This window comes from Amia ocellicauda, chromosome 17, assembly GCF_036373705.1.
Source record: "Amia ocellicauda isolate fAmiCal2 chromosome 17, fAmiCal2.hap1, whole genome shotgun sequence".
Lineage (NCBI taxonomy): Eukaryota > Metazoa > Chordata > Actinopteri > Amiiformes > Amiidae > Amia > Amia ocellicauda.
This window is the reverse complement of record NC_089866.1, coordinates 21262817-21282745: the sequence shown is the minus strand read 5'-3', so window position 1 is coordinate 21282745 and position 19929 is coordinate 21262817. Positions and strand designations below refer to the sequence as shown.

The window sequence follows — 19929 nt, the reverse complement described above, 5'->3', positions numbered from 1 at the left end:
TGAAGTTGGGTTTGATTTCCCACATAATTGCCGAACGATTGAGTGATTTTTCTTTAACCATAGGGTGTGTATGCTTATGGGCACCACTGTATGGTCAGATGTACATGTGAGGAGGAGACAGTAGGGGGTTCACTTTCCACAGCACAAGAGGGTAAAGGTTTCAGAGCATTTTGGGGGCAAAGGCTGGACATACTTCATCTGCCAAGACCACAGCAGGAGACGCTGTGATCTTGCAAGTGCTATCCTTCAGTTTAGACACAAAATTGAAACTCTGTCTGCTTTCTCAACTTCAAAGGCCCCCTGGCAGATGTAGGACATTCAACTGTCTCACAGGACCCATTATTTTCATTTTTTTTATATAAATAATAAAAAAAAAAGTTTGCAATTGTATCCCACAGAATCCAAGGACATGTTTTGCTACACTCCTTATAAAGAAAGTAAACCAATCCTTTCTGAACTTCTGGTAATCCAGACAATGTTTTTTGTATCAATCAGCAAAATTGTACTGCATCAAACAGATAAAACATGTTAATGGTTTGCTTATGAAATGGAAATAATTACACTGTTTTTTTCTCAGTCTGTGTTACCTTATCATTGCGGTTCACAGACTCAGTGCAGTGGTGCCGAAGCTGTGGAGGCCATCTCCTCACCCTACCATGTTGAATTCATCTCCTTCCCTCTGGTTAACAGGAATATACACTCAACATTTTGTTGGTGATCCTAGGAGAGCTAATTCTGCAAGTGTGAGGCGAACCAAGCCCTGTTTTGTTTTTGTTGTTCTCCTCAAACATTTCAACATAACAACATTTCACATTATCTCTTGCTACTGCCACCACCGCCCATACAGATATGCAAAATATATCCATTCAACATTTTTACTTTATTTTCATTGAAAGTCAGGCCATTGTCTTGCACAAGGGTTGGCGTCTCTGGCATCACCATTGCATTACTTTTCTTACTAGTACTTAACTTGTTTCTTAGACCATTACAACGCAATGACATGGACATATCAAGGCTGCCTTAGTATAGTTTAGGCAGATAATCTTTTCACCAGATTAACTCATCTGAATTACGTTTGTGAGATATTGAACATAGTTGGATTTCTTCATAAACTCATACTATCTCCTCTGGGGTCCTGTTTAGAAGAAACTACTCTAACATTCAGAGGCATGTTTACAGTCTCTCTCCTGACAACAAGTTCAAAGAGATGTTCTTGTGAAGTTTCACAGTCAATCCTTGCAAACAGATGATCATACTGATACATTCCTTGGCCACAGGACCATCTTATGAGTATTTCACAGAGTTTGGACCTACTAACCCCTGGTGAATTTTATTATGTATGCACTTCAGCAATTTAGAAGTGCCCTGTATGGTATGAAGGGTAGATGTTCAATTAAAAAGAACCAATCTCCTATTCCTTAGGGATGTACCTGAATCTACCCATGTGTTTCTTATTGTAAGGGCAAAAAGATTACATTCGGAATGCTTTTTTTATTATGTAATGCTTGGCTAATAATCAGTGGTGTACAAAAGAAATTAAATGCAGCACACAAAGGAAAAATGTACTGACAGGTGAATTTAATGCTTGCAATGTATATGGGGGGGTTACAATTTTGTGAGGTTTTTGTAGCCTTCTATCCCCCCTCCTTCCCAACACACATACATGTTCAAAATGCACCCAATGATATCTTTGACAGTTTGTGGCAAAATAAAACAAAGTAACGGATTACACAAATTCATCTACATTATTATTATTATTATTATTATTATTATTATTATTATTATTTGTAAGAGAGGTGAATGTACCATGTGAAAATACAAAGCCATAGAGATGGTAAACATGTTCTTTATCATTAGAAATATATTACAGAACTACCATGAACATAATGTTTATGGTCGTCCTTTGTGTGTTGTCAACCTCTAACTGTTTTGTGCATGTGAATGTAATATGGAAATTAAATACAAACTCTATCTTCTGTAACACATTTAAATACCACATTACAATATTAAACGGAGGCAGACCTTCATGTGTTTTTTTGGTTTTGTTTGTTTTTGTATAAGAAGTATCTCAAAATCCATTTGTTTCCAGTGTAAATCTGTTTAAAATCAGACACAAAATAAGTCAAGTACAACTTAACCAAACTCATCAATCCACATCACCCCACATTAATTGTAAGATGTTTAATTTAAGCGGAATTAAACCCACAGAGGGTTTTGCAATGACCCGTGTTATGCTTGGTCCCCCATGATTAGTGTCACCCTACACTCATAAATGTCTACTGGCTTGCAAAGAGGCTGGGTTTCATATGTTGCATACTATTCTACCCCCCTCCCCCTCCCACTGTGATGATTATGATTATGCAAGCCTACCATTTCCTAATGGAAATATGGCAACGTGTGTAGGCCAGCTTTCATACGAGGCATGCTATGGTAGCCTCCCCCCTGTGATAATTATGCAAGCCTACCCTTTCCTAATGGAAACATGGCGTTATGTGTAGATCTGGGCAGGGCTGGCCCTTTAAGGCAGAGTGTCGAGTGGGGGTGTCGTCTTGTGAACAGTATCGGACCCGGGCCATCAATCTCCTTCACTGAATCTCAGACTGGGGCTCGATGCAGACTGATGCAAGGGAAAAAGCCATGATCGCAAAGTTACTCGACTGCCTGCCTGCCTGAGAGAGAGAGAGAGAGAGAGAGAGAGAGAGAGAGAGAGAGAGGAGGGGGGAACAGCAGGAGCTATCGAGAGAGAGAGAGAGAGAGAGAGAGAGAGAGGCGCGCAGACACGACATTTTTCAGCAAGTGGAAGAAGCAGAGCGGTGTCGACAGAAAACACCGCGATCTGTGGATTACTGTAAAACAGAGCATTGTGCAAGAGGCGCCAGAGCCGGGGCGGCCTATGGATTTGTGAAAAAGCCACCGAACAGAACCGAACCGAACCGAACCGAACCGAACCTACTACAGCACGGATTCGAACATGAGGAGCTCTTCTCATCGGCTTGAGTAGAAGGTAAGGCGGAAACGAGGCACTTTTAAAGGGCCAGTGATCTTTTTCCCCCCTTCTTCTTCTTTTTTTCCCTTCTCTTCTCTCTCCCTTCTGTGTCACACAACTTGCTGATCGAGGAACTAGATTTCTTTACACCACGTCGCGCCGACCCTTGTCTGTGCTCCTCTACGTTTCCACAGAGACAGCAGCTCGGAAGACTCCGGTATGTTGTGGCAGCCGCTCGTGTTTTTCAGTTGATAGGGTACGGCGGCACACAGCGTCCGGCCGGGGGACGGAATAAACACACTGTACAGGACGATCGGCTGCAGATCGTGATTACAGGCTCGATCGGCCCGGAAAGTGAAGACTGACTCTAGTTTGTGTGTGTTTGTCAGTTGTCTATATCTTTGTGTTCCTGCCGGCTCTGCATGTTCCAGTGTAGTGTTCACTAAGTTATACCTGATCGGATCCGATGCGCGTCGTTGCGTGGGCCACACGGACCCCCTCGTGTATATTCGACTGGTATCGCCTGCATTGCAATGTTCCCGTTTGCATTGAAGGGATTGCATTGTGCCAAATGTCAACATACTCGCCCAGGAATAAATGCCAGGGCTGCAGTAAGTGCTTAAAAAGTTATTTTAATAGTAGAAGTTGTGTGGTATCAACCTCGATTGTATAGTGCACTGCAGAATTATAAATACGTAAATATATACGTATGCTGGGATATACACGTAGGCTACATATTTAGACCTTATACACTAAGAGCTCCATTGCATTATTATACACACACACTATAAACCACTTTAGATTAGGCAAATCATGTCACATTCATATACGTCCCGACACTGAAAGTACCAGTGATCAGAGTAAGATGATTGCTATTTCGTATTCCCATTAGAAACACTTAAGATCACTTTGAATCTACTCTTTGTTTTTGTACAGGACTCTATTCCCGACCTTACGTAACCTCTGCTGTTGTACTTCTACTCAGATTAGGGTAAAGACCAACACTGGAGTTTATTAACATTGAATGAAAATAAGAAAATGAGAAGGTTTTGACATATTTTACAGCCATTAAAACAATGGTGGTAGCATGAATATGGTTTTCCATAATGTATGTGGGTCTATCTTTCTAATGTGTTAAACTTTCTTATCTGTACAAATAGAGAGAACACAGATTGACACTGATTTCATGTTCTGCATTCTTGGCTGTACTGCATGTATCAGTTGCATACAAATCAAGTCACGGTTCCATGTTTAGAGATGTGCTTTGCTGATCCACTTCTTGGTCAATGCAAAGGCATGCTGGGATGTCCCTTTTCCCTTTTGTATCAATATCAAATGTGTAAGGAGAAAATAAAGCCAACCTGTTGCTTTCTGGGCCATCATTGCTGCTTTTGAATTAAACCTGTCATACTCTCCCTTTTTCGCTTTAATTAACAAAATTACTTACACCATTGATGTTGATTTTCTTTGAAACCGTCTCTGCTTGATCACCAATGGAAATATTTCGGCTGAGCAGTATTCTCTGGGTCCACACAATCAAAGAGAACCCATTCTTTAGTGGGTCTAAAGAATACATGAAATGGATATGAATGCTTTGATGCCCTCAAAGTTGTTTCTTTATCGCATGTGTTGATCTGCAAAGAAGGCCATCTCTGATATTTTAGTATCTTGTGTTTTAAGCACTGACACGTCTCTTGTGCAATAAGCCCCTCTTGGAGATTGTTAGGTGCTGAAAGATAGCTGGATACAAATGGGGGTCCAGTCACAGCTGACATCTTTAAATTGCACACAATGGTCATTTCACTGGCATGGTTTCACTCACACTGCTTTTTGAAATACTGTAGGTTTTAACATCAGGTTAATTAATGTAGCGGTTCTTGACTCAATTTTACCATTATTTAAATGAATATCTAAAGTGTATTTTTCTTAGCTTTTGATAAAACAGTTAAAATAGATAACTTAGATTAACTTAAAATAGATCATCCTAATCACTGTTGATGTTATGTCAAGAATGTTTTTTTTACTTTTTGCTCTCATCTTATCTTCGTTTTTATTGGCGTGCCTTTGGGTTTGGTACTTGTTTTTCTGTGTGTCAACTAAAGTACATCTGTCATAATTTGAGATTAAGTAAGACTTGAATGGCAGTTTGCTGCTGAGTAGAAAATATTTAGATTTTACACCAAATACTGACTTACCAGGAGACTGCATTAATGGGTATTAGCAAGTGACCTTTCAGTGACATCAGACAAGATGCTATAGTGAATCAGATTCACTGGAATGAGTTTGTCTTTAATTCCAGGAATTGTGGGAAACCCTCTAGGAGATTTGTCTACATGTCTGTCATATTTCATAACAATGCCACAGCTGTGTTATTTTGGGGTTTTAAACTCTGGTTAGAAGTGATGACCTAGTATGTATCCCAAATTGAATGTATTTGAAGTAAAATAGATGCATTAATAATAGTTAGATAATATAAAATACAGAGTTATTAAAGCACAGAAATACTTTCACAGTCTTTCTCCATATGCATTTCCTTGTTTTAATCAGTTCCATTAATTTATTTATACATTTGTCACCCCTAGAGACTTTTTTTGTTCCACATTAACTTCAGCTTGGTCTCCCAAATCCAAAAATAGGGGTGAAGTTATACGAAATGCAAATGGACAGTGGTTTCACGCACTATAAGCACTTAAATAACATGACCATGGAGATATCTCAAGCTTGAAATAAACAGTTAAATCTTTGTCCCATATCCTTGCCGCTCGATCTTAATCCACGCTTCATTTTGTCCTTGTTGCAAAATTAACAGGGATTCTCCCAGTTTAAATTAATGACAAACCGTGAACTCAACAGCAATTAATTTAGACTTACTGAAAATCTGAGCCATAAATAACCCCACAGGAACCGCAATCCCCGCTGATCAGCTAAGTGGACTTAAACAGGTTTACTAGGAAATCGGAATTATCTTTCATATATTACTTTTATAATGGAGTGAAGCATTTATTTTCCAATGCGCCGTGTTTCAGACCAATATGGACCACACGATGGGTACAACGCATGACAAAATATGCAAAATGGGACAGCGGTTGCTAATAACCATTGGCTGCCCTTGCTGAAGGAGTTTTGAGTTTCCCTGTGATGGTATTTAGCTGAAATAATGTGCATCTAATTGCATTACTAAAGTTGACCTTGGAAAGCTTTAGACTGATGGGAGGATATGCTTCCGTGGTACATTTTCAAATGCTGCATTGGTTTTTACTTTGCGCAGGTTCTTACTCTGTGTAGGTGCACATCCTATAGATCTGTGTGTGTCATTGAAATTGCAATAGTATATTTGTGTGCATGTCAGACACACACCCATTGCTGTGGGTAAAGTCTGTTGAATCGCACTTTCAAATTGCATTTCTGTCTCTTGCGTAGGACGAATGTAATACTTGGCTGTTTATCTCTTTATCCATTAAAAAAAAATGAAAGCATTAAGCCTTCTGTAAAATACAGGGAAATAATACTTATGACTTACTGTGCCAAAGTTCATTGAGTCTGAGTAGACATGCGGGAAGATTAGGCAAATATTTAAAATGTTTGCTGTGGCGAAGCGTCCTCACTGAAGGCCCCTTCTCTCTCTCTCTCTCTCTCTCTCTCTCTCTCTCTCTCTCTCTCTTTCTGTTTTTCTTTTAAAGAGATTTCCATAGGTCTTGGCTTCTTGACAAACATATTTCTCCCCAGCCTCTGGAGAGCATTGCGAACAGTGCGTGGGTGTTCAGTGCATTGGGATACAGGCTCTGGCAGCTGTGTAGCTCGAATAGGACGAGCTGCCTCTTTACAATGGTGGTGGGCGATGTTCTGGCGCGGAGGACACCCGTCTCTGGAGAAGCAGAGCCCTGTGACCTGGAAGGTTTCCCTGGGGAGCTCAGCTGGCCTTCACGCCAGCATTCCTGCCTCCCTCCTGTAAATGCTGGAGGGAGAGGGAAAAACCTGTACGCATGACTGATGTTTGTAGGAACTTCATCAAGTCAGAGCTTTATGGGTAAGCTTGTATATTGTCAACCTGGGAGAGGGCTCCGTTACTGAGTAGGCCAGAAAACTGTTTATTAGTGTCACTGAAATCAAATTGAAATAATTTTAAACTCTTTTACCAGCACTGTCCGTCATCCTGAGACGGCGGTATTTTTAGCAGCGCAACTTGCACGCTCCGTATATTACTCAAGCAATTGTTGCAGCCGAATTAATGAAGCAGCAAATGAAACTTGGTGAGCCTTTGAAACAAATCTCTGCCGAATAGTCAATAGCTAGTGGGTCCCGGCGTAGTGAGCGAGTGCGGTGTCAGGAGGGGTCTTGCAGTGAGGAAGAGAAAGCGCCGCTGCCTCCACAGCTTTGTTGGTTAATGTAATGGAAAGTTAAATTACTGCACTTGTCAATGTGGGTAATTGTATTTAGACGTGAACTCAGCCTTTACATAATTTATATGTAGTACAGAACCTACTTGTACACTGGGATGAAATTAAAATCCTCAAATGAGGTGATGCGGGTAGAGACGGGTTTTTCGCAGAGGGGAAAACAAAGGAAGGGGTGGGGGGGAAGTGTGTGTGTGTGTGTGTGTGTGAGTACACGCATGTTTATGAATAAGGTCAAGTTATTTTTGTGTGCAGTAGGCATAATGGCATGTGTTATTGATGTGCCTTGTGCGGTGTAGTGAAGGCCGAGACATGTGGCAAGAAGTGTTTGCAGTCCCCCAGGGATGAAACGCCCCACCATTACTGCTCACCCAGGCTGAAAAGGTCCATTATAGCCCGGTTTCTGCCAAGCTTTGCATATTGATACAGGCAGCCTCCTGACATTTCTGCTTAATGTTTTGGGTTCGCTCAGTGAGTAAGGAAAATAACAACAAGAATGGACTTTTTTGAAAATCAGGTTGGAGAAAAAATACAAAAACCAGCAACACCGAAAAAAACAAAAACCTGTCTTTGTAAATCTCACTCATTGATGAAAGTGTAGTCAGATCTGTAAATGCAGGATTTTAGTTTTCTTCTCCATCCATTTGCATTTTTCAGTTTCCTTTTAAATCAGTCTTTCTTTCATAGCTTTCGCCCATCTAACGGGTAACTGATTTGACTGGAAGTGAAACTTGTAAAACGCCTCCCCCTGGGATAGAAATTGCTTGTATCCAACACACAAAGAACCCACAAATTATTGAATTCAATATTATTTCGCCATCTAAGCCGAGCAAAAGCCTGTCCTGAGATTCTAACATTCCCCAGTAGTTCGTAGTTCTGTAATCCTGATTTGAACTTCCTCACTAGAGAGTTGTGTGTTGGTGTTTTTCTGTTTTCCCCACTCACAGTGAGTGAATTTTCCTGTTTTAGAGGGCATGACTTTCAGATTTGATGATACTCCTTATGTGATGTAATGAATTATAAGTATAGTAACACAGTTCCAGAACCCCGCAAATATTCCTTTACATCTGTTATATCTCAAAATCAAACTAAAAATAAATACCTTAAAGAATCAAGACCTATACGAGTCAAAAATAGCAAGACACGTTGGTATGCAAATGAGGCTCTATTGATCCCTTAATTAGCCGCCTGCATTAGCCCCAGTTCTGATTCATGACTGCTTAAGTTCTACATATTAATTAGCAAAACGAATCCCCCCATGCCTCCTTAATCTCTCAGCCTCTGGAGGATATGCAATCGTTTCATCTTTACTTCTCAAACTGTACTGGCTCTGGTGGATTAGTAGATTGGACCAGCAACATGACAGCTCCCCAACGCATTGAGAGTCTGTTAGTGAGTCTTCAACTTCACGGCAGTACTGACATCTCCCATATTGTATTTATAAATCTGCTTATTTATTTTTGCCCCTTTAGACGTGATTGGAAAAATATAATTTAGGATATCCCTTAATCTCCTCTGCTGTGGAGCTGTGCGGTTTCCTGTATTGAGTTTATCAGGAGAAATCTTATTGCCAGTATTCTGCTTTTGTATGTATGGGAATCTCCCCCCATGGTCTGAAGGTGTTCGATTTCATTGTATTTTCATTTGCAATGCTGACAGCCAAATGCCTCCTCCCTTCTTCAATCGAGACAGTGATCAAAGCAAAACTGATGATAAGTCAGTGGCCCCTAATCCCATTTCTCCTTCGACAGATGAGCTTTTACCCCAGTGAACTTGATCAGGGAGAATTCATCTTCCTGGGTGCTTGTATATTACCAGCAATCCACTTCTGCAGGAGATTTGTTTTGCTGGATGACAGTACACAGTGCTGAGATCACTCTATAGAGGCAAATGGGTGCTTAACCACTTTAGGACCCAACCTTTTGTAGTGTGATTCTCCCCTACGACCATTTTTTTTTCTTTGTTTGTTTATGGTTGTATTGACTCCAATAAAGACACTATAAAACAAGTCCATAAAGTGGGGCAGGTTTGTGTAAGCTCCTTGAAACTTAGGTTTTTGCATCTCTGTGCCAGGAAGATTGAGACAGAAAATCCTTTGCTAAAAGTTGCACACTGCTGCTCAGAGTTGGGAAATGTTTAGAAAAAAAAAAAAGTAAAAACGTCGGGACTCCGGGGATTTCTTGGGTGGTTTGGGATCTTCCCCTAAAAGCAGAGTGTGACGTGTCTGTTTCCACCAGCCTCTGGCTGTGTCACAGAGTGCATTAAGGTGACGGCGTCCAGTATCCCTCTAACTCATGCCAGGTTTTGCTCGGTAATCAAGGCACTAGACTGATAATCCTGAGTGGTGTGTGCTGCCAAGGGGTTAGGTTTATGGGCTGGTGAGTGCCGGAGCTCATATCCCTGCTACTCTGGCATTATGAAACCTGATGCTGTTGTGAAACAGCCTAAGAAACGCTTGGCTACACAGTGGTAAATGTGATTTGTTCGCTGTGGATAAAAAATAATTGTTGGAAGCTAGAAATGAGTCTTAATTGAAATGGCACTGATTGAGACTAGAATACACATAAAAAACAACTTATTATTTTTTAAACTTATTTGAAATCTACTAACAGTGTATATATTTTGTGGAAAAACATCAACAAAAGATCTACTGTATGTCTTCAATCTACTAAAACGCCAAACCTCAATCTCTGCTGGTATGTGTTTGTTAAAATTGTCTTTGTTTTGTTATCATTTGAAATCTGTTGTCCTAATAATGGGATGCATTGTTCCAGGGGAAGAAAGTGGGCTTCATGCTTTGCATCTGTGTGAAAGTGTTTCCAGTTATGAGTGAAGCAAAAGTAATACAAAAAAAACAACCAAAAAAACATGTTCCAGTCGCAACGTGAGGCGCTGAATTGTAGGCCAGGCGACCATAAACACAGACGTTTGATATTGATGTCAGCTAAGCATTTCCCACAATCCCTTTGGAGTGTGGGGGCAGCTCAGACAGAGGCTGGGATTTCTTGAAATACGACCATCCTTGTGTGTATCGTTGACTGATATTGCTTGTATTCCGAAATAAAAACATAAATAACAATGTGGCTTAAATATTCTGCATTTGATCCGCTGTAAAGATGAGTGCTGAGACAGTGGTGGTGGTTCCAGTCTTGCAGAGAGTATGTCCACCCGGCCACAGGCCTTTCAAGAGGAAGCCGACAGAAAGGAGGATGTGCTGCAATACAGTACTGATACAGCATGACTCATATTACCTGCGGGTGAAAGTAATTTCCCTCCAGATAGCAATTCATACAGTATTTATCACCTCCTGCTGCTCTTTATGTGGATAGAAATGATTCCACTGTGGCTTTCAAAATCTACAAGCCGTCTTTGTTTTCTGAAGCGTGATGCACCTACCCGTTCTTTCTCTTCCCGTTTGAATGCCATGGCACTTTACACGCAGGGACCAGCTCTTTATATGTAAAAAAAAAAACAAAACAAAAAAACTGTGGATTGGGGATACAATTAGTGAAAAAGATAGTATTTGTGATATTTAGGTTCCAAAGCTTCACCTGACCTGTTTCATAGTTTGTGATTTGTGTTTATTAAAAATTAAATGGAGTGTGTGTTTGTAACTGTATTTTTTGGAATCCTTAAGAACTTGGACAGCAGGGTTAACATCTTAGACAGGATAGATTCTTCCGTACGGTCTATTTTTTTCTTTTTCTTTTAAATAGCCCCTTTATCCCTTACGTGCTCTCCGCCCCGAATCCAGTTCAGTCAGAACGCTGAATGCACTGTAGCTGCTGAGCAAGGATGTAGAAAGCATTATAATAGATTAATCCGGATTAGTTCCGTAATGCAAATCAAGAACAAGACCAATAAAATAAAAAAAAGACCACAAAGCTTAGCAAGCAATTATTTTGACAAATAGCCGTCATCACTCTTTTCGTCTCTTGTACCAGAATGAACTTACCTGTTCAGTTTGTTTTATGCCCTGGTTGAAAGCACTACAATTTGCCTCAAGGTGTGTTAAGTGCGTGAGAAGGAATGTGGGCTGGGAGACCTATACATAATGCTGTGCTGACACATGCTACGGGCTTCTCCCCAGGCTTGGGTACCATGGTGCCACCCAGATGAAGGGAAAAGAGAAAGACGGGCCCGCCTTGCATTACCAAAGGGAATGCTTTCACTGCTAGTACTTCAAATCTAGGGAAAACGAATGTGATATTCCAGTTGAAACTGAAGATCAACTGACTGAGAGGTGTTGAGAGGGAAGGGAAAAAAGAAAAAGGCATTTTGCTTCATTAAACAGGGATTGAACCCACAGAGAACAGTGTTTGTGTGAGTGGAGGGAGGTCTGTGCAGAAAAAAAAACTGCTTCTGTGTATTGAATTGAAAGGAGTACAGCGCGTGCCTCTTAGTGCTCTCCCTGCCCTGGAAGTCAAATACACCTGAAAGCCGTGCTCCTTGGGGTGCCTACGTTCGGTCTTTTTAACACGGAGTTGTAACCTTTAAGGGCTGAGTGGAGTTAGCAGTGGGATGTGCTGAAACTCAGGGCAGCACAGATAATCTCTATCAGAGCGAGGGCAATGTCCGCTGGGATTCGGAGAGCTTTTCAGGTGGGGGCTGTTGTTCTGGGGTTGCAGAAGGACACCCGGGGATTAATTGAGGTGAAGTCAAGCCTTAGAAGCAACTTGGTGGCGGTGTGGCCAGCAGGGTGGTGTGTAATACATTTAAGTGGTCATGATTATTTATTTATTTTTCCACTTCCAGCCACCGGGAAGATTGTACTTAAATATTAAATATTTGATAAAAACTGACAAACAAGAAAAATGCTTGTTGTGTGTTCACAGTGTTTCAGAATGAATGACAAATGTGCCGCATAGATTAGCATGTTCTTGCAAACCACCAGAATGGCTCATATTTGCTAGTGCCGCCTAGAGACAATTTGTTTCCATTTATTACCTTGCAGAAGAACAAGTCTGGGCCTATCGTGTTCCCTTTCTCACTTTCTTTGTTTAAAGATTATTTATTTATTCGTTTACTGTAGTATTTGTGAGGGAGCAGGCTTCAGTGCTGGCGTGCAGTCGTTTGTCTTGGAGACGAACAAAACCACAGAGTCACACCATTTTGCAGCGTTCTGTAAAAAAAAAAACCACAGTAGCAGGCACAGTCATCGGTATGTGACGGTGGTGAATGCGATGCAGGTTACAGTAGGGTTGGCAAGGATGATTAACGGAGGTAATATTAACAGTGCCTTGGGGCAAACGTGTTGACAGGTACTGGCAAACACCTAATAAATGCCCCTTTTCTTGATAGCTGTCAATGCAATTTTTGAAAATAATGGTATTTAGTTTGTCACACAGCTGTTTACTGGCACTTAGGGTTTTAAATAGCACCTTTCAAAATGATTGGTAATGAACATTTGGGAAGGATGCTGGCTGTCTTTGTAGTGCTTGGATGCGGTCCAGTACTTAAGGAATGGGGCTTCTTACCAGGGTTTTGCAAGTTTAAGGCCTGACCGTGCTATTTGACATCATCCTCCTGGCGTTTGACTGCACTAGCTGTTGGAACTCCGCAAGACCATGGACTGTGCATGGCTGTCAACTTGGAAGTGAAATGTGCGGACGTCAGCACCTCCAGTTTCCTCCAGCCTGCATGAGGGCAATTGTGATGCGAAGGTTGCAGCTCTCAACCTGATTTAACCTTGACGTGAATGAACATGCAGTATAGTTAGAAGTGTTATGAATAATTTTTCTGCTACTCCAGATGCACATGCAGATACTCGAGGAACTTTTATTGGTTTTGTCTGATTCAGACTTGCGTTTATTTAGGCTAGGCATGCATTCGTTTGTAAACTGGCGCTGAGCGTAGGATGAGTGCCGAGGTCACACTCATAAAGAGAGAGGTGAATCAGGTGTAGTATTGTTGTGAACGTGTTTGTGAACGTGGCAGCTGTTGTCTTATCTATGGGAACAAGCTGAGGGGCCATTTCCTGCAGAGAAATGGGCAACGTTACTGTCTGGCTTCCTGGTGTAACAAAACATCATCTTGAATGGATCACACCTTCACTGGGATGACTGAAAATAAATACAAATAAGAACATACACGAATAATGATCGTCTTAGGAGCGTTTATGTGTGCTTTGAAAATTAAGGAAACTATGCTTGTACAAACATGTTGGGCTCCTAACTAGCAGTGATGTGCTTTTTGCCTTAGGTTATGATAGTACTGTGCTTTTCCTTACTATGCCCCATGGCAAACCAGGGCAGTTAGCATGATGTAACTGTGACTAGGATTGTTTCTCCAGTCTGCAGGCTGTGCTGTGGATCGTGGAGTTGCAATGATTACAGGAAACTCCCCCATTGCTGGCTATGCAGTGGTGTGTGGAGGTTCACAGCCAAGTGGGATTGTTTCGGCTCAGCTGTAGTGGGTTTATATAGTTTTTTTTTTAACCTCAATATCTCTTCTCACTGCCGTTGCCGAGCGCCGAATTCCAGAGTCTCTTGGAAACCCAGGCTGGCCGGCAGAGTTTTGCTGAGGCACGGAGTCTTGCATTCAGAGAGCGAGAAACATCCGGTGTCAGCAACCACGCTGCTCGTTAAAACTGGCTCCTTATTAAACAGATGGCATTGGATTGTTCTGACTGTAAAAGCCTGCTGGCTAAAAATATCTTGGCTTACATCTTATTTTCCTACATTATTTACAAACCCCCTGTTCTTGTGCACTGGTCTGCCACCAGGAACCTCTTAGACTCTTCCTATGAAGGCAGCAGAGAGCATTGTTGGCCCCCTGTGTGTGGATCTCCTTGCCAGTCCTGGTGGTATGGGTGAGGGTACATGTGAGGTACAGTGCTTTAATTTAGTCCTATTTTACAGGGAATGGCAGTTAATCCGAAAAGCTGTTAAACATGAGAGGTAGAGAACATATGGAGGCCCTTTATACATATTCATATCTTTGTGAATGCATAATAAGAGAGGCTTCATCAGGTTCCCGGCACTGTGAAATCTGAATACAGCCCAATTAAAAATTGAAATGCCTTGCCTGCTTGTGTGGACACAGAAATCTCCCTCTTGTCTCCTTGCTTCTCCTGGGACGCCTGCGATATTGAGCAAGTTCAGTATGCTTTCTGTGCTCGCCAGATTTTGTTGTCTTAATAATAACAATGGCAAACATGGAAGCCAGTGGGGAAGTGCCTGAAATTCCCTTTTGCACAGAAACACCTTGCCTGCCTCCCGTTCTCCTGAGGACGGCAGCCGCTGTGGAGCGCAGACGTTGGTTCATTGTGCTGTGGCCGGGCTGGCTGCTCTATCACAGGCTTGCAATCAGGGATTATTAAAAGCAGATAGATGTCAGATAAGAGGTGGTAAAGCTTTATCTCCACTGAAATCTGACAACACACTTTAGTCAGTGCGCTTCTTGTGTAATACAGGACAGAGCGCGTTTTTGGAATTTTTGTGGTGTACTGCCAGGGGAGTTAACCTGTTTGTAAGACGGTTGTAGCAGATGTTAAAACAGCACTCTCTCTCTCTGTATATATATATATATCAAAAGGGAAGAGGATGTATTTTAAGTACTGTTATGATTAACACAACCCTCTTAAGTGTTTGACTTTACAAATGACATAGCTGCAGTTAAATGACCTAACACAGTTTTTGCTCATTTTAAGACATTCAAAGGTCATTATGTGTAACATTTTTTACTACCTTTTGAAAGTTAATTACAGCGTTAAGTAATGCAACAATAAATGAGTTGTAAAATGTTCTGATTGTTGACCTGTTTAATCGTTTGCTTGAGAAAAAAAAAATGTCTTCAGCAGCAACACAGCTTTGTTTCCCCCATGCCATTGAGTACAGTTGTAGCCTTGCATATTATAAAAACAAAAGAACGATTAGAAATGTGAAGTGCTAATTTGGCCCATCTTGTGTGACATGCTGGGAGTAGTGTATTGATCCAGAAATCTCATTTTGTGGTCATCTGCTTTTGATGAAATCTCTGTGATACCATTGCGGAACAAAAGCCTACAAAAATCTACAAAATGCAATTCCTTCATTTTATTTATCGTATTGATTTGGACATTTGAAAGGAACATGTGTTTATGTCTTTACTAGGACACCAACTCTGGTTTCCCCATGGTTACTGTTGCAATGCATATCCTATCAAAAATATTTATTTTTAAAACATGTCATCGTAAGCTCAAAAGGGTTTCTTTTGTTTCTTCTGTATCAGAGTATCAAAAAAAAAGACAGATGACAGAATTGCCCCAAAACGACAAACATATGTGGTGTCACTGAGTGAACTTCAAAAGCTGTAGCAAAACAGTATAAAAGTCACTATGTGTGCGTGTTAACTTAGTCACTGCCACTTATTGATCGCCACCTGTTTAACAGGTTTGAAATGCAGCTTCTCATTGTTAATGTTGCTGTTATATTGTATTGTTTGTAACCAGGGTAATTACTCATATATACTTTATAATAGGCCAGCCATGGAAAGGCACTGAGACTAAATTGAGAGCAGAACCTCATTTTTAAATTGCTAGATGCAGAAGTGCAGAGTGGATTCGTGTCCTGTGGCTCCTTGGCTGGACCTTGGGATTCATGCCGAACTGCTTCAAACCACATTAATGAAAGAGCGAATGAGCGATTCCCTTGTATGCGCCTACTCCCAGCAGCATGAGAGCAGCCCTGCTGGGACTCACCGTAAATATTGACTGTCTGAGGTATCCCTCGGCCATTCTCAGGAGTCTCGAACGCACTGATTTAGAGGAGGAGGAAGTGTGGTGGGGGGTGTGGGGGGCAGGGCTGGTGGTAATTGCAATGCCTTTTTTTCCCCTCCTTCTAGACTAACCTGTCTTAAATGCATTTCATCTTCAGCTCTCAGCAGCCAAAAGATTTATCGTCCAATTGTGGAACTCATTAAAGGAGCTGGGGGGATGGGGTGTAAGGGAGGCAGGCAGCAGGGGGAAGAAGGAAGGGGGGGTTGGACAACAGCCTGCACTTTTTCAATGAATAGTCCCTGACCCAAGGGTTAATGGAGTCTGATGGCTAGACAGGCCTGCAACCTTATTTGTTTCAGAGGGCTCGACTGTGCCGATGATACTCCGGCGGAGCAGATTTATAGTTTGTGGGTGTTTTCATCAAACGAGCGCAGGACTGGTGGTGGTGGTGGGGGGTGGTTAAAAGACAAGGGAAGCTATCAGCTTCAGGTGCAACGCGGCTGCCTCTGTGTCTAATGCTGATTGACTGAGTGCAGATCCTGAAAAGACCTTCTACATCACAAAGCTGAGTTCTTATCCTGGCCGGTCGGACCCTCTCTTGTTGACAGTAGTGGAGGTATATGTCAGTCACATGGCTATCGGTCAGTGGCTTTACCGGGGCTCTGTTGGGGGAAAGAAAACAATGTATCTGAGCTTCCTGTGTGAAGCTTAATCCATCCATCTAACCCTCACCTGAGTCTCCTGCCCCTCGCTGCGTCTCAGTGCAGACAGGTCTCGCACCTTCTCTTCACCCTTGAAGCCGACTCCCCGGCGATTATTATTTTTTCTTTGCAGCTTCATTATCGCAAATGTCAACTGCTTCCTGTTTGTTCCCTTTGAGGGCTGCTGAGGGGAGGGTGGGGGGGGAACAGCATTAAAGGTTTCTCAAGCGAGCACATTTCCAGTAATTTAGTCAGTGGGGTCGATACGCTTCGCCGAGTGTTATTGCTCTCTATGTAGATCTGAAAATAATACAGAGAGCAGCGGTGGAGGCAGGAGGGTTTGTTTAGATGGTCGTTAAGTCGGGGTGACTTGACTAAAAATGAGCTTTGAAGGGGGTAAAACCCACCGCTCTGCTCTAGTTCTGACTCAGATCTCATTCTCCTTCTTAATAACAAAGGTTTCTTCTCCAGAGTAACTTCCTTGTCTGGGTTTGAAAGCTCTCCCTCACTAGCTACTGAGCAGTACTTTATGGGAAACACTAGAGAGGCTTAAACTTAATGAGATACACATGAGCTTCCCCCCCCTCCTTCGTTTTTTTTCTGTCTCTGCTTGTGCTAAATCCCAGGTGTGCCAAATGAAGCCCAAAACAAAACAAAAAAACGCTTTCTTTTGTTCCAACTGTCTTGTGTGTTTCCATTTTTTTTTTTTTTTCTTTTCTGGGATGTAAAACGGTGCCGGGAAGGCAGGCTTTCAGCGTTTCGACAAAGGAATGTGATGTTTATTTGCTTGCTTGTCAGTAGCAAAAGAAGCACGGCCCGCTATGATGTTTTGTGTTCTTTCTAAGGGCTATTCTCTTTTACCTTCAGCCATACGGGATCAGAGTCTCGGAGTAATGAGGCACGTGTGCTGCAGTAGTAGGGAAATTAGTTGCGCCCTTCGCTGTGCGCTCCGTTCCTGCTATTCTGATCACCAGTTAAAGTGTATGTGCGATGCAACCACATAGTTTACAAATCAAGGCCACTGGTGACGACGGTGGCGTTTTAATGTTTTGGCAGTAAATTGGTAGCATTGTGATTTTCTTTGAGAGTCAATCTCCAACACTTGTGAGTTGAGAGTAGTGGATTAAAAAGGCTTGGCGTGTGCATGGGTTGGAACACAGAACGCAGGAAAGCTTTTAAGTTCCCGTGCCTTTGTCTCTTTTGATATTATTCCTTTGTGATAGGTGTGTGTGTGATGAAGCATTAGCCTTTTGCTGTGGTGTATTCCCAAAGCTAGACTGCCTCTCTGTCTTGAGGGAGTGTAATTTACACACACAAGGCCAGTGCCAGTGGAAAATGTCCAGAAGACACTGTGATCAGGTATCAAAAAGGAGAAACAGGGAAATTGCAATACCAAGTAAACACTGGGCAGCCAAGATGGGTAAACATTCAGTTAATCTGTAAAAAGCCATATTTAATGCACTCAAAGTATAATTCTGCCTTTCTCTTTTATTAATAAATAAATAAATAAAAATGAGATCTTGAGAAGTTTATGGCAGTGTTGAGTTGTGGTACATGGAAACATTTCTTTGTTAATTGTTTACAGAAGTGGGGTTTGCCAAGGTTTCCTTATTTATTTCCAGTGCGTTAGATACCTGCAGGATGCATCATAAACTTAATTTCAGTTAAATAGCAGTAGCTGTGTATCTGAGCCTCCTGGTCATAGCAAATCTCCCATACGTTTTTGTCTGTTTTTCTTGAGGAACTTCATCGAAGTTCTACAATGTTAGCACCGTTGCCCAAGATTAAGTATTTGTGGAAGTGGTCACGGATTTGCGGGCCTCATTTTCCAATGATTGTTCAGATTAACATCCGCCACATCCCCTTTGATACGTTCATTGAGGAGCGTTTGTCCACTACCTCATATCAGAATCTCTCTAGCGCTCATAGAATCTAGGGTGACCCTAAAAAGTGTGTATTGTAGGTGTACAGGAAGCGCAGAAGATGGTTGACTGATGTCCCTGGAGCTGTGTGACCGCAGCATAGGCCAGGGTGCGATGTTTACTCTGTGTACATCCTTAAGCAGTTTGAGACACCAGAGAGGGGATTAGCGGGGATTATAGATCTCTCTGTGGTAAGTAATTCACCTGGGGTTCAGTTACGCAACGGTGAAAGTGTGGGGTGAGATCAGGATTCTCCGAGCCTCTGCATGCACCGAGTAATAGTGGAATAGTGGTCAGTGTGTTGGGATCCTGGGATTGAATTGTGGGAGGTATGGTCCTGCCTCCCGTTGTGTTTTCCCCATCAGTGAGCTTTCGCACAGCTTAAAATAGAGCTTCATGTAACCTTTAATTCTGTAAGCCAAATTGTTCAGGCTTTTTCTTCGGATCCACTAAGGTGTTGAGAAGCCACACACTTATATAAATAGCCTAAATACTTATTTACTTATATTTCTATGTATCCATTTTTATGTTCCAAACCGCTCCTTTGAATGGCTTTGGAGGCCTTTGGATGAGGCAACATGAGAATCTTAAGTGTGAGGGAAACATGGTTTTTCATTACTACAGAAGATTAAAGAAACAAAATCTCATACATTCATAGCGAGGGCTGTGTGCACAGTAGAAGGATCGGTAAACTGTGACACCTACCTTTTATTTACTTTCATAATACGATGCTTGTGCTCATTTCCCCTGGAGCAGAATACATGACTGTTATGAATGTGTTGTTCAGATTATTTAACCGTAATATCCTGCATGTCTTTTTTTTCTTTGGCTGTGGGTTTAGAAAACAGCTTACATATCAGTCACGGGAAGAATCCTTTATTTTCTGTTAAATAACATTGCATAGTCTGCGGAGAATGCGCTTGTGTGAGAGTTGTTGGATTGGGGGAGGGTGGTGGTGGGGGATTATCGTTGACTTTTTTCCAAACCCCCCCCCCCCACCCCCCCAAAAAAAAAAAAGAAAAGAAAACTGGAAACAAAAACAAAAAGTGGGTCAGGTAGGAATACGATCCCGCTTTACGTAACAGGACACGCTTTTTGCAGGAAAGCAGAGTGCCAAATAAAGGAAGGAAACGGTTAAACAAAACAGAGGATATTAGTCTGTTACCCGGGAGATAGCTGTTCATATTGAGAAGTTGCTGAGCAGAGCTATAAAAGGGCCCAAGTGATA

General features: G+C 41.9%; 1 protein-coding gene across 7 annotated transcripts in view; it reads left to right on the top strand.

Moving 5' to 3' along the window:
* The first annotated feature begins 2502 nt into the window (after positions 1-2502).
* ncor2 (nuclear receptor corepressor 2) overlaps positions 2503-19929 on the top strand; it is a 160334-nt gene continuing 142907 nt past the window's right edge. For 4 of the 7 annotated variants that reach the window (XM_066689576.1, XM_066689578.1, XM_066689579.1 and 1 more), the window contains exon 1: positions 2504-3004. The gene's annotated coding sequence lies outside the window, so the exon portion shown is untranslated. Of the gene's footprint in view, positions 3005-19929 lie in introns of all 7 variants that reach the window. The other 3 variants (XM_066689581.1, XM_066689580.1, XM_066689577.1) reach the window with 2 other exon arrangements.